This window comes from Meles meles, chromosome 20 (assembly GCF_922984935.1).
Source record: "Meles meles chromosome 20, mMelMel3.1 paternal haplotype, whole genome shotgun sequence".
Classification (NCBI taxonomy): Eukaryota; Metazoa; Chordata; class Mammalia; order Carnivora; family Mustelidae; genus Meles; species Meles meles.
The window spans coordinates 39,416,866-39,428,967 of NC_060085.1; the positions used below are offsets into that span (position 1 = coordinate 39,416,866).

The following is a 12,102-nucleotide window of genomic DNA, read 5'->3' on the forward strand; positions in this document are numbered from 1 at the left end:
CCCTGCTGATCAGGGGGTGTTGTCCTTGCCTCTGAGATGCAAGAAAAAAATATGAACGTGTCTACACTCACCAAAGACACGGCACCGATACCACGGATCTACATCCTGCACATGGCGGGCACCCAGGCAAGGGGCCCCACTCTCACGCCTGGGGTGCAGTTACAGCCCCTGAACTCACTTCCCGCATTCTGCTCCCAGTAAGGGGCTAACACGGTCGGCCCTCTCACCCTCCCCTCAACGCTCCATTCCACTCGCTAACAAGATGCCCAGCCCTAAGATGAGAAAAACACGGTTCAAACAAGCAAAACTGTAATTGAATAAAAATTAATTAGATCCACAGCGGGCAACTTCAAAAGAAGATGTAAAAATTACTATCTTTTTTTTTCTAGAAGTCAAAATTTTAATTCAACAGCAGAAAGATAATCATGCTAAATGCACTGAAGTTTTCTTTTAACTCCGAAAGTTCACTTTGGGAATCTGAGGACAGAGCATCATGGCCCTCAGTACAAGCTGGCAACTCTACTCCCTCTTGTAACACCAGGCCTGGGACCCTGCCTTTTGGCTGGATACACGGCCACGACCTTAGTGCCCCTGCCAGCTACTCCCTGACCTTCTGCATCTCACTGGAATGCCCCACAGCGTGCGGGTCTGGAAAGCTTCCACGCAGCCCGACACGCCCAGTCCCTCCAAACGTTAAGCTCCCATTTCCAATGCCATTTTATTTCTGCTTATTGTTTTACACTCGGATGTGATTAAATTCAAAAGAAACATTCAACTAAATGGTATACGCATTTCCCTTTGATCAAAATTTACACAGCAACAAGGAAAAAACAAAACAAAACACGTATTTATACAGCTGAGCTCGCCCCAAGTCACTGGAATCATGCTTGCGGAGTGACAGTCACTTTCCAGCTTTTATTAGTTACTATAATGATCCGACACAGGGGTCATCAAAATGCCTTTGCCAGAGCCAATCCAACATTACTGCAAATTCCCATTGTGAAATTAAAGGAGTGTAGGGAGGGGGAAGGAGAGGAGTTCGGCAGAAAAACGCGACTTCTGCACCGGGACGCCACAGGAGGGAGAAACAGTCACTCGGGTAGGAGACCCGGAACGCCAGCGGGCACTTCCTCCACACGCCACCTCCCTCGCCGCCACTGAGTCAACGTAAGGAAAATATTTCTGCTGCTGGGGGGGGGGGGGGGTGAGACCCGGGATTGATTACTAAGGAAAACTGCCAGAAAAAAAAACACCACCACCACCACCACCACTAAAAACAGTCTTTGTCTTTTCAAGGAAGGACGGAAGGATCAGGACACCCCGTGTCTCCCGTGCTTCGTGACTATTCTGTCTGCCGCCGGGAGAACGGGTTAGAGCGCTGGCCAGCGCAGCTCCCTGGAAATGCCATCAGAGATTTTAGGCAGTTGGATGTTCGCTAAACACAAACTCCTAACACAGGATGACTGAGCGCAATGGAGATCCTAGAGCAGGTCAAACAACGGCTGGAGAAGACCTGACCACCACGCTCACAACAGGAGAGGACAGCCTTGTGTCAACGTCCGCCCTCCTGATGGGACTGACGGGGCGGTCCTGAGAGAAGAGCCTCGTAGGAGTTGACACTCCCTGAGGTTTCAAACTCACTCGCACCCGATTGGGGAAAAGGAGGTGCAAACACACAAACTGCGTGCGCGTGTGAGAGAGAGAAAGTCCATCTGAGAGAAGGGAAAGGAGAGAGGCAGGAAGAGACTCAACAAATGGTGCTGAATATAAACCAGTGAGTCTAGCCAAAGGGTGTGTGGAAATTCCCTGTATAGTTCTTGCAACTTGTGTACAAGTCAGAAATTATGTCAAAATCAACATGAGCTCATACTTTGCGTCTTAACCTCACTCCTGAAGTAAATAAATGAATAAATATATATATATATAATATATATGTGTGTGTATATATATATATATATATTTTTTTTTTTTAACAGTGGGAGAGAGATCAAGCACTTGTGTGAGCAAGGTGGGGGCAGGAGGAGAGGCAGAAAGACAATCTTAAGCAGGTCCCACGCTTAGCATGGAGCCCAGTGTGGGGCTCTATCTCATAACCCTGAGATCAGGACCTGATTTGAAACCAAGAGTCAGAAGCTTCACCGTCCTGATCTACCCAGGGACCCTATGTGAAATCTATTATCTTAGTTATTTTCTAGAAAAATGAAAGAAATTAACCAGAATGAGATGCACTTATTGCTCATGCATTCTTTTAGTGCTGTTTTTTTTTTAAAGAGTTTATTTATTTATTTGACAGAGAGAGATCACAAGCAGGCAGAGAGGCAGGCAGAGAGAGAGGAGGAAGCAGACTCCCCGCTGAGCAGAGAGCCCGATGCAGGGCTCGATCCCAGGACCCTGAGATCACGACCCGAGCCGAAGGCAGAGGCTTTAACCCACTGAGCCACCCAGGCGCCCCCCACCCATTTTTTAATACAGAGCTTTAAGTCAGAAAAGAGAATGAAAATATGTTTTACTTTAGCTAAAAATATTAATCTACCCTGAAGGTGGTATCGCAAAGCACACGTGCGCGCGCGCGCACACACACACACACACACACACGACATGGCACTGCAAAATGCAGATGACAGTCACAACACATCTGCAAGTCCAAGCCCATAGAGACTCGGGGCGTCAAAGAGAAGGCAATAAGCAAACACTTTCAATGATGAAAACGCCGTCCAGTCATGTGTGACAGGAGTTAAATAAGTAACAATGCGAGAACACATTTGTCTGCCACTGCCCAGGGGTTTCTTGGGTTTAGCCGCCGAACTGGCAACAGGGATTATATTATCGAGGAGTATCTATACCACTTTATTACCTGTCAGGGAAATGTCTGTTACAATAATTGTCAGGGAAATGGTGTTTATTTTACTGCCACTGGAACAACTTGCCCAATCAAACCGTGATTTTTCGTCCAATCACTCCCAGACAACAGCCAGTGTTCCACGCAAGTTGATGGTATCGCTTTGCCTTTCCCTCCAGTCTGAAGTTGCTCCTATCAGAGAGAAGACAAGACATTCCTGTGCACAGAGCACTTGCCCTAGGCTGCCGCCTTCAAATTCCAGCTCCTCCACTTAGGCTGCCACATTATCTTCTAAGAGTCACTTAACCTCTGCAGGTCTCAGTTTCCTCAGCTGCAAGATGGGAAAACCACGTCAGTGGACGACCGCAAAGATAAGAAATTACTAGGCAGTGTTTGGAGCCACTGTTCCTGGCACACAGAGGCTGTTTCATCTTACCTACATGGTTGTCCTCTGGTACACAGAGGACGGTACCGCCTCTCCCCTAGAAATCCACTGCGTGCACCAGATGGGACCTCCAAATTTCAAACCCACTCAGTAGCTAGCTCTTTAAGAAATGGTTCGCTCGTAGTAGAATCATAAACCCTCCCTGGTGAAAAGCTCTCAACCTATTCTCCTAATGGAGACCCACTTGCAGAAATCAGAGAGAAATATGCTAGAGAATTTACAGTGGCTTTTCTTTACTGTTTTTTGGGGTTTTCTTTTTGCATTTTATCTAAGTACATGCATCTCTCAAAGGACTCTAGGAAACTTAATACAGCCAGCGAGACCAGATGATCTCATCAGTTCATGGGCAGCAATAAGATTCCCTGACTCCAGATTTCTACCCTTGTTAGGCAAGCAGAATTCTTCTACAGATGGGAAAACTCCAGCTCAAGGTAAGTCAACCAAAAATATTCCCACTCTTGTTACTTGCTTAAAACATCATAAAAGATAAGAATATGCCCTATCTCCTGGCATTACAGTCTAGCCCCACAAGAGAATGGAAAGTCATAAATGATTTTTGGGCTCCTTTCTCTCTCCTTACCTTACTGAACACTTTTCTCCTAAGTGGCATTTCTGTGGGAGTGATGTGCATTACGTCCAGGACTGAGCTGTAAGAATTTCACCTACGTGATCCTCCCTGCTCTTTTTTCAAACTTTCAAAATTGTAAGTCCAATGCAGAAGATGGCAGAGCCCTATAAGACGGAAGGAGGCAGGCCTCCTGAGTCAATGCTTGGAAGAGAGGCCTTGGCAATCAGTAGAAAAACATCTGTTGAGCTTGAATCCTTAACTATGTGTGGGTTTATTTGTTACAGCAGTTGCCATGACCTCAGCTAATATACCCTCCTTCCCTCCGTGACCTGACAATGAATTGTATCCCCATTTATTGAGCTCCTATTAAATGCTGGGCTCCATGCAAAGCATGGGGGGAACAATGAGGACAAAGAATGGTGGGTAGCCGTGCATACGAAAGTAGCCATAGTATAGGGGATAAAAGAGCAAGGGAAGAGAAGTGTGTGAGCTACACAGAGGTTGGGGAGACAGCGAGGTAAAAGTTGCTCTTAAAGACAACATCTGTAGAACAGCATCACTCAAAAGCCTTGTAGGTTGGATGTCCTACTTGAGGTCTTACTCTCTCCATGCAGATCAAATGCCCCTACTGCTATAAATCTCCTCCTATGTCTGACACCAAGGTCCAGAGCCTCCTCACTTTCTGATAACTGAAGTTAGAATTCTCTTGAAAAATCATGGGCCTTTTTATAGGACCCCATCTCTCCTCATTCACCCCTCTGTCCTGGGTTATCCATCAACACGGTCCCATAGTTCCTCTGGTCTCATGCAACAGATCCTTACACTTACTGAATTTGGGCAAATTTAATTCGACTCTTTGGCTTAGAATACTAACCTTTGAGATGCCTCAGAGAAATGAGTCAAAAGCCCAAGTCTACCCCAATGTGTGAAACCAAGAGCGATAATGAGGAATGGTGCTTTCCACGATGGAATGTGCACCCGGGGCTGAGTCTCTGGAAGGTGCTGACCAGACCCACCAGGGTATCAACAAATACTTTGTTCTCTCCAGCAGCCCAAACACTTTCTCCTGCCAGGCCCTGCGGAAGACAGTATCTTTCTCAAAGGAGCCTGAGTTAAATGCAACAAACACATGTCCAAACATTCCTGGGTATGGTTTTTCAACTAAGAGCCAGGCAGGTGACCACACAATCATTCGATTTAACATTAATGTGAAACAAACATCTACTACGGAATACAGAACACACACACACACACACACAGCCAGGAAGAAAGGAGGAGAGAAAACACACATACACGCGGCACACACCCCCACACACCATTCCCTATTAACTTTGTACATCCCTGCAACTATCTTGGGACGTTTCTTCATCTTATTACGAGTGTCTGAAACACAGAACATGTTCTCTGCTAACCCATAAGTGAACCACTCATAGACTTCTGTTTGCCTCATCAATTTCTACACCTTTTTGAAAAATAGATCATTTTACATTCCTTTTCAATGATGGAAAAGAGCTCACATTTTTCAAAAACATATATCCATTTTCTGAGCATATGTGCAGAGTGACTTCCAGCATGAAACTGGCTGACCCCTTTAAATGTTCTCATTCCAAACAGGAGGGAAAGCCCATCTTACGTAACGCCACAGGAATCCGTGCAGGATTGTACCAGAAGCAAACCTCTTGGCGGCTCATTAGAAATAGTCCCCGTCTGTCACTCGGGTTCGGTTTGAGGACCTCTTTACAATGATAGAAGGGGGCCTCTCCCCCACATTTCCCAGAACAGCCAACAAAATGCTATTCCAATTGGCCTAGAAATGTCAGTGTGTGACTCCTCTCCAGAAAACAGCTTCAAATCTAAAACGTTCTAGAAAGGAATGAGTAAGTCAGGCATCCCCGAAACACTGAGAACAGTGTGTATCAGAAACCTGTCGGTCTTGTGTCTCCACTTAGCCTCTAGGAACCAAAACAGGTTGGCACTGACAAGTCAATTGAAATTTCTATGACATTTATGTTTTTTTCTCTAAAGCAACTCCGGTAAAGTCACGAGGCCTAATCAGCGATGACAGTTGCCATCTGAGAGCAAAGAGATGACCTGACTCTGCCGCCCACGCCAAGTAGAATGCACGCAAATGAGAAGAGGGAGAAAAACATGCCAGGTGAGAACTAAGGACCATCTTCCACCCCTACCCCCTTCCCCGACTGGCACCAAGGTCCCCGCCTCGGCAGTCACTCCGTGGGTATCCACTGCTTGCCGACGGGGTAGACAGAAGGGATGAGAAGCCCAGTCCAGGGGATGGGAGAAGGGAGTACCGAGACCCTTAAAACGCAGGAAAATAAATGCTAGGTCGGGACCGTGGAGGGACAGCAGCAGAGCAAGGCCCCTAATTTACACCAAAGGGGACAGACAGGGTACGTCCCTGAAACTGTCATGTGAAATGAGAAGAAGGTGGTCGGAGGCCGGGTTCTGTCAGAGGCCGAAAACTGTAGATCAATGACCTGCGAGCCCAAAGGGGGTCCAAGCACGGGTTTTGCATGGACAGACCAGAGAGACTTCAATTTTGTTTAGTTTTCAACAGTTAAATAATCAAGACTAAACATTTTTATTTAAGTTTTCTCATTTCTTTGGAAGATACAAGGAGAGATCCGGCCACATCCAGCCAACATTTCCCCCACGGCAACAACGGGAGAACGCCTGAGCACCCCAACCGACGCATTTTCTTCCCCACTTACTTGCTCCTGGTGACACCCATGTTTGAATCCTCCCTTCCAGGCACAGGGCGCTGCACACCAAAGACCCGTGGGACACCGTAACATGTGACCGAAGGCCCCAGAAAGCTAGGCCTTGGCTCCTAGACACCACTTTTTATAAAGTCCTCTGACTTGGTACGTTTTCAAGTCTCTTCACTTGAAAGCCACAGAACATCTGAGCAGCGAGAAATGATGCCAGAGTTACTACGACAAAGGGCAGATAACAAAACCAAAATAAAAAACAGCCACCCACAAACATCCCAAACACCATGCACCAGCAATTGCAAGCAAACCCTGGGGCCTGGCAACAATTCCGAGAGACACTGGCAACAGAAACACCGAGCTCCCCACAGGCAGCTGTCCAATGACAGAGGCAAGGGTCCCCTAGGCTCGTCTGTCCATGCTGGCACGTCCAATCTAGAGAAACTTCTCTTCTCAGAACAGTCATATTTCTCAGGGTAAACTCTACTCTGTTTAAAGAGAGACAGACCCAAAAGACAGGAAATACCACCAGACTGCTTTTCCTGTGATGATGTTTTCCAAGAGAGGCTAGGAAATTGGGGTACTTAATAAGTCAGAGACAGAGAGACAGAAAGAAAACAGGCTCTGGATCCAGAACAGCTTGAGTTTCACTCCTGAATGAGCTCTGTGACCCTGAGCAAGAGAATGGACTTTCCTGATCCTCGGTGTCCTCGTCCCTAACATGGAAAAGCACTGTCCGCTGCCCAGACTGGAAGCAAGGGCACAACACAATTTCTGTAAAATACCTCACACTGTCGCAGGTGGCGCTCTGGAGCTTTGGGGCAGCTGCCGCGACCCAGGATCTTCCGGGGCCAGTGCCGTCCCCTGTCCAGGACCCCGCGGACTGACACACAGTCACCAAACGCCATGTACTGATGTCCCATGGGAAGAAAGAAACAGGACGAGTGACCTGCGCCTGTCTATAGGCATCAGTGTCTGATGTTTGCACAAAGGGCAGGTGTGGTGGTCACAGGAGCGATGGGTCCACAGGAAGTGAAGAGAGACTCTGGCCTCTCTCCTCCCCGGGGTGTTCCTTTCACATCCGCATGGATTTTACGTCCGGCTGCATATTATTCTGCGGAGTCCCAGTATTGGCACATTTCGTTTTCCTAAATTCAAGTACATGAACTGAAAGCTGAAAGAGAAGGTGGGTCACAATGGCACCTGACTTGGAAACAGGGTCACTGAAGACACAGTTAGTAAAGATGACGTCATACTGGAGGGGGGAGGGCCCCGATCCAATAGGGCTGGTATCCTTATAAAAAGGGGGAATTTGGACACAGGCAAGCACACAGGGAAAACACCATGCGGAGATGAAGGCAAAGATCAGGGTGATGCTTCTTTAAGCCAAGGAATGCCAAGGGCTGCCAGCAAACCACCAGAAGCTACAGGAGGAGGCATCAAACAGATTCTCCCTCCCATCCGCAGAAGGAACAATAACCTGCCAACACCTTGATCTGGAACCTCTGGCCTCTGGGACTTCTGGCCTCCAGGACTGTAAGGCAGTCAATTTCTGTTGTTGAAGAGGAGGAGGCTGGGAAGGAAGGAAGGAGGCAGTGGGGCAAGATTATAATGCAAGCAGTGAGTTCAGAATGGGTGCCATGCCACACCAAGCATGCCGTCTTGTCCTCAGCAGCATGATTCCCTTGCTGACCACGTCCCCCCTTCCTCCCTGTGGTCACTTCCAGGGAAAGAAGAGGTGCACCAAGGAGGATGGCCAGAATCCTTCATCCTTTGCCTGACTGATGGAGACTAGAGGCAGCTGACGGTCAAGGGGACAGAGAACATGGACTATAGGTATTTCTACTACAGCAACACACAGCTCAAAGAGTGTGGGGAGCACGGAAGAGAAACCAAGAAAAGCTCAAGTTTGGGAATTGCAAATTGAGTAGACTGGGCGAGGAATGCACGAGAATAATTCCAAACATTTTGGTGGCTCTTTCCCACCAAAATCCTTTCATTTAAAATATAATTTTGGGGGGCACCATGGTGGCTCACTGGGTTAAGACTCTGCCTTCGGCTCAGGTCATGGTCTCAGGGTCCTGGGGATCGAGCCCCGTACTGGGCTCTCTGCACAGCAGGGAGCCTGCTTCCCCCCCACCCCGCCTCTCTGCCTACTTGTGATCTCTATCAAATAAATAAAAATCTTTATAAAAAAATTAAAAAAAAAAATATATATATATATATAATTTTTGCAGAAAGGAAAAAGAAGACCAGAGGAATTATAGTGGACAAATGTTCCAGATGTTGGTTCTCATTCTTTTCTGCATTCAGGTTCCATGGGACACCCCTTTATTCTTAAGACAAATGCTTTTTTTTCCCCCTTAAACTGGTTCATTCTGTTTACTGCTATCTGCAAGCCAAAACAATTTTATTTCACCAAGATATTACAAGTGTGTATCTCTGGAGAGCCACATCGAGGACAGTGTATCTTTTCTCCATTTAGCTTATTCACATTTTCTAAAATGGTCTACCATGACCACCTTTTCTTTTTTTAATACAGATATATTTCTTGCAAATATGCCAGAAGCTTACAAACTCAGTTTATAGCTGTTTTTCTCATGGCACCCCTCCTCCACTCACCCCCCACCCTCCCCAAGCCAAAGAAACACCCAACAATTTTACCTATTAAGAAGTTAGCTCCAAACAACTTTTATCAGGCATAACAACTCAATAGTTATTGGGGGGGGGGGGGAATAAATGTAAAGGAAACATGCTTTTATTTCATTCTTAACAGAAGCCTTACTAATGGGACATCTGAGCCTGCTGCATACGGCATAGCTCAAGAAACCTGAAATTAGATGGGACACTGCCACCCTCACTTTCTGTTCCAGGTTGATTTTTCAAATGGAACGTGTGCTTTTCATCATGGCGACTGCTCAAAACCAGCTATGCGGGGGCGCCTGGGAGGCTCAGTGGGTTGAGCCGCTGCCTTCGGCTCAGGTCATGATCTCAGGGTCCTGGGATCGAGTCCCGCATCGGGCTCTCTGCTCGTCAGGGAGCCTGCTTCCCTCTCTCTCTCTCTCTGCCTGCCTCTCTGCCTACTTGTGATCTCTCTCTGTCAAATAAATAAATAAAATCTTAAAAAAAAAAAAACAGCTATGCGAAAACAGGACGCTATCATTAGGAACATAACACAATCGATTAATAAAACTGTGAATAACCTAGTAGTTTGCATACGGCCCAAGAGATGCCACATACCGCTGTACTTCCCTCCAGCAGCCTCTGGGAGTTTGCAGCGCAGGGTACCTCGGCACACAGTCTGGGAACTCTCTCTGGACAATTACGCAGGTATGCGCATGTACACTATCATTAGGATTTCATGAACCCCTTCCACAGAAAGAAAATGAAATATTTTTTCATAGTACGCCAAGGAGGATATAAATTTTGGGGCATGTGGATAGCTTGGCTGGCTAAGCGGCCGACTCGATCTCAGTTCAGGTCTTGATCTCCGGGTCATGAGTTCGAGCCCTGCTAATAGTATTAAAAATAATAATTAAAAGGAGGGTACAAATTTTGTGACAAATTATTCATCCTATCTGGCGTTTAAGGGTACTACCTTCAATTAGGAAAGAAAAAAAAAAAGAGTACAAAAACTAAAGCCTAAACACAACAGTGCATATAACTACAAGTCAAGAGAAAGAGAGAAAGAACTTATTGGTAAGATAAATGAGAGGCCTTAACTTTCAGCCATTATAGCTTTCTCTCTTAAGCCAAACTCTATGCAAGTATTTTAACCTTAATTACAAGCAGCCAAGACATCAATATATTACTTTGAGTAGTACTCCAAACAATAAGAGGGGTCACTGAATTTTTCTTCCTAACAGTACTTTCTTTGGGGGGAATACCCAGGGTAACTTTAGGTGCCATTTGAAATTCACTATTTGTCAACTTTTCTGTGTATCTTCCTTTGTTTTTGTTTTGTCCAGTTATACTCTGCCACATAAGCACTTCTGGAAAATCTACAGCCTGACCGGTTCTGGAGTGAGGTAAAGGGACAAGGCAGGGATACAGGCCGATGGCGGCTACAGATACTCAGACATGACAGCATTGTGAAACCAAACTAGACTGGATTATCTTTCCAGCAGAACTCCTCCCTTCACCCTCATCCAATGACTCTGCCACCTCGAGAGAGATCAGAGTGGCACAGGGCACCCAGGAAGCTTCAGCCATCCTGGGTTACTTAACTCCTCAAAGATGGGAAGCAGGAGACCATGTAACTCCTGGGGAAAAAAAAGCTATTAAATTACCAATCCACCAACGGCAACGCTGTGATGTGAAAGAACCAAAGGTAAAAAATAATAAAATAAATAAATAAAAATAAACAGTCTCAACTCAGTGTCCAGCCAGAAACAAACACTTAAAGGAGAGAAGGCGAAAGCCGCGTCTAGCTGTAGGTCTCAGCAGGGCCAGAAGCCGGGTGTGCTCTGTCCTGACTTTGCTGGGTTTCCACAGGAGTTAATTTTAACTTGCTGGCAAATGCAAATACATTTTTTTTTTTAAAAAGCAAGCCAATTAAGACACAAGTGTTTAAAGACACAAGGAGTAATTACAAATGTATTATTCATACCTAATTTACAAGATGAACTTCTTTCCGTAAAATATTAAACTGTTTACATGCAGGCTGGGAAGACAATTTTCTAACTGTTCGTGTTCCACTACAAAGCAATGACTATTAGGAGTGCAACAGCTTCTGGCCGACTTACAGTGTGGACGAGGCAGTAATCAGAAAATGTTTGACCTCAAGATATCTACTTGACCCCACAGAAATGCAGACTCGCCTGCTATAAAATCCTAAACAATGGGGCAGACAAGGTCACAGGGTCAAAGCGAGTATTAACAGGTCACCGTGCGGCCCACTTGGGAGCAATTACTTCCAGTCATGGCTAAGTGGACACTTGATTGAATACCACTAAGACAGCTCACATCCCACGGATAACAATCCTCACAGCGATTAAGAATTAAAGCCCCCATGATTCAGCCTTTATTACTCAAATGAACCTAACTCTTCCATAAAAAACTCTTGGTATATGCCTGATGCAAGGTCTAAATTGAAATGCCACCTCATTAAACAATAATATCTAATTTTATCTAAATGAATTTTCATGAAAGTGCGCCACACAGCTCAGGAATTTTTAAAATGAATTATCACAAGTGATACATAATTTCGCCAAAACTGGGGCGGAAAAAAAATTAGCTTTAGGAATAAAAGGAAACATCAATGTTGAATGAAACGCCTATTCTTCCATGGCTGGAGAGAGCCACAGAGAACATGGGCCACTATAAAACAGTGGGAACCTATTTTAAGAAAATCCCTAATTTTCGCTGCGGTCCGATAAAAACAAACTGTTCGATCAACTGGGGGAAGTATTAAAAAAAAAAAAAAAAATCTCAAGTCCTCAATCTAAATCATCTGGATGTGTGGTTCTAGAAAGCCACAGGATTTTAAAACTCTCAAATGCTTCTCATACACAGCCACTTC

At 45.7% G+C, this 12,102-nt stretch overlaps 1 protein-coding gene across 7 annotated transcripts in view; it reads right to left on the bottom strand.

The window, feature by feature from the left end:
- The window catches only part of FOXP1 (forkhead box P1), a 586,176-nt gene that overhangs the window by 516,699 nt on the left and 57,375 nt on the right, over positions 1–12,102 (bottom strand). The window contains exon 1 of one of the 7 annotated variants that reach the window (XM_045990386.1): positions 2,855–2,878. The exons of the other annotated variants lie outside the window; for them this stretch is intronic. The gene's annotated coding sequence lies outside the window, so the exon portion shown is untranslated. Of the gene's footprint in view, positions 1–2,854; positions 2,879–12,102 lie in introns of those variants that run through there. 7 annotated transcript variants of the gene reach the window in all.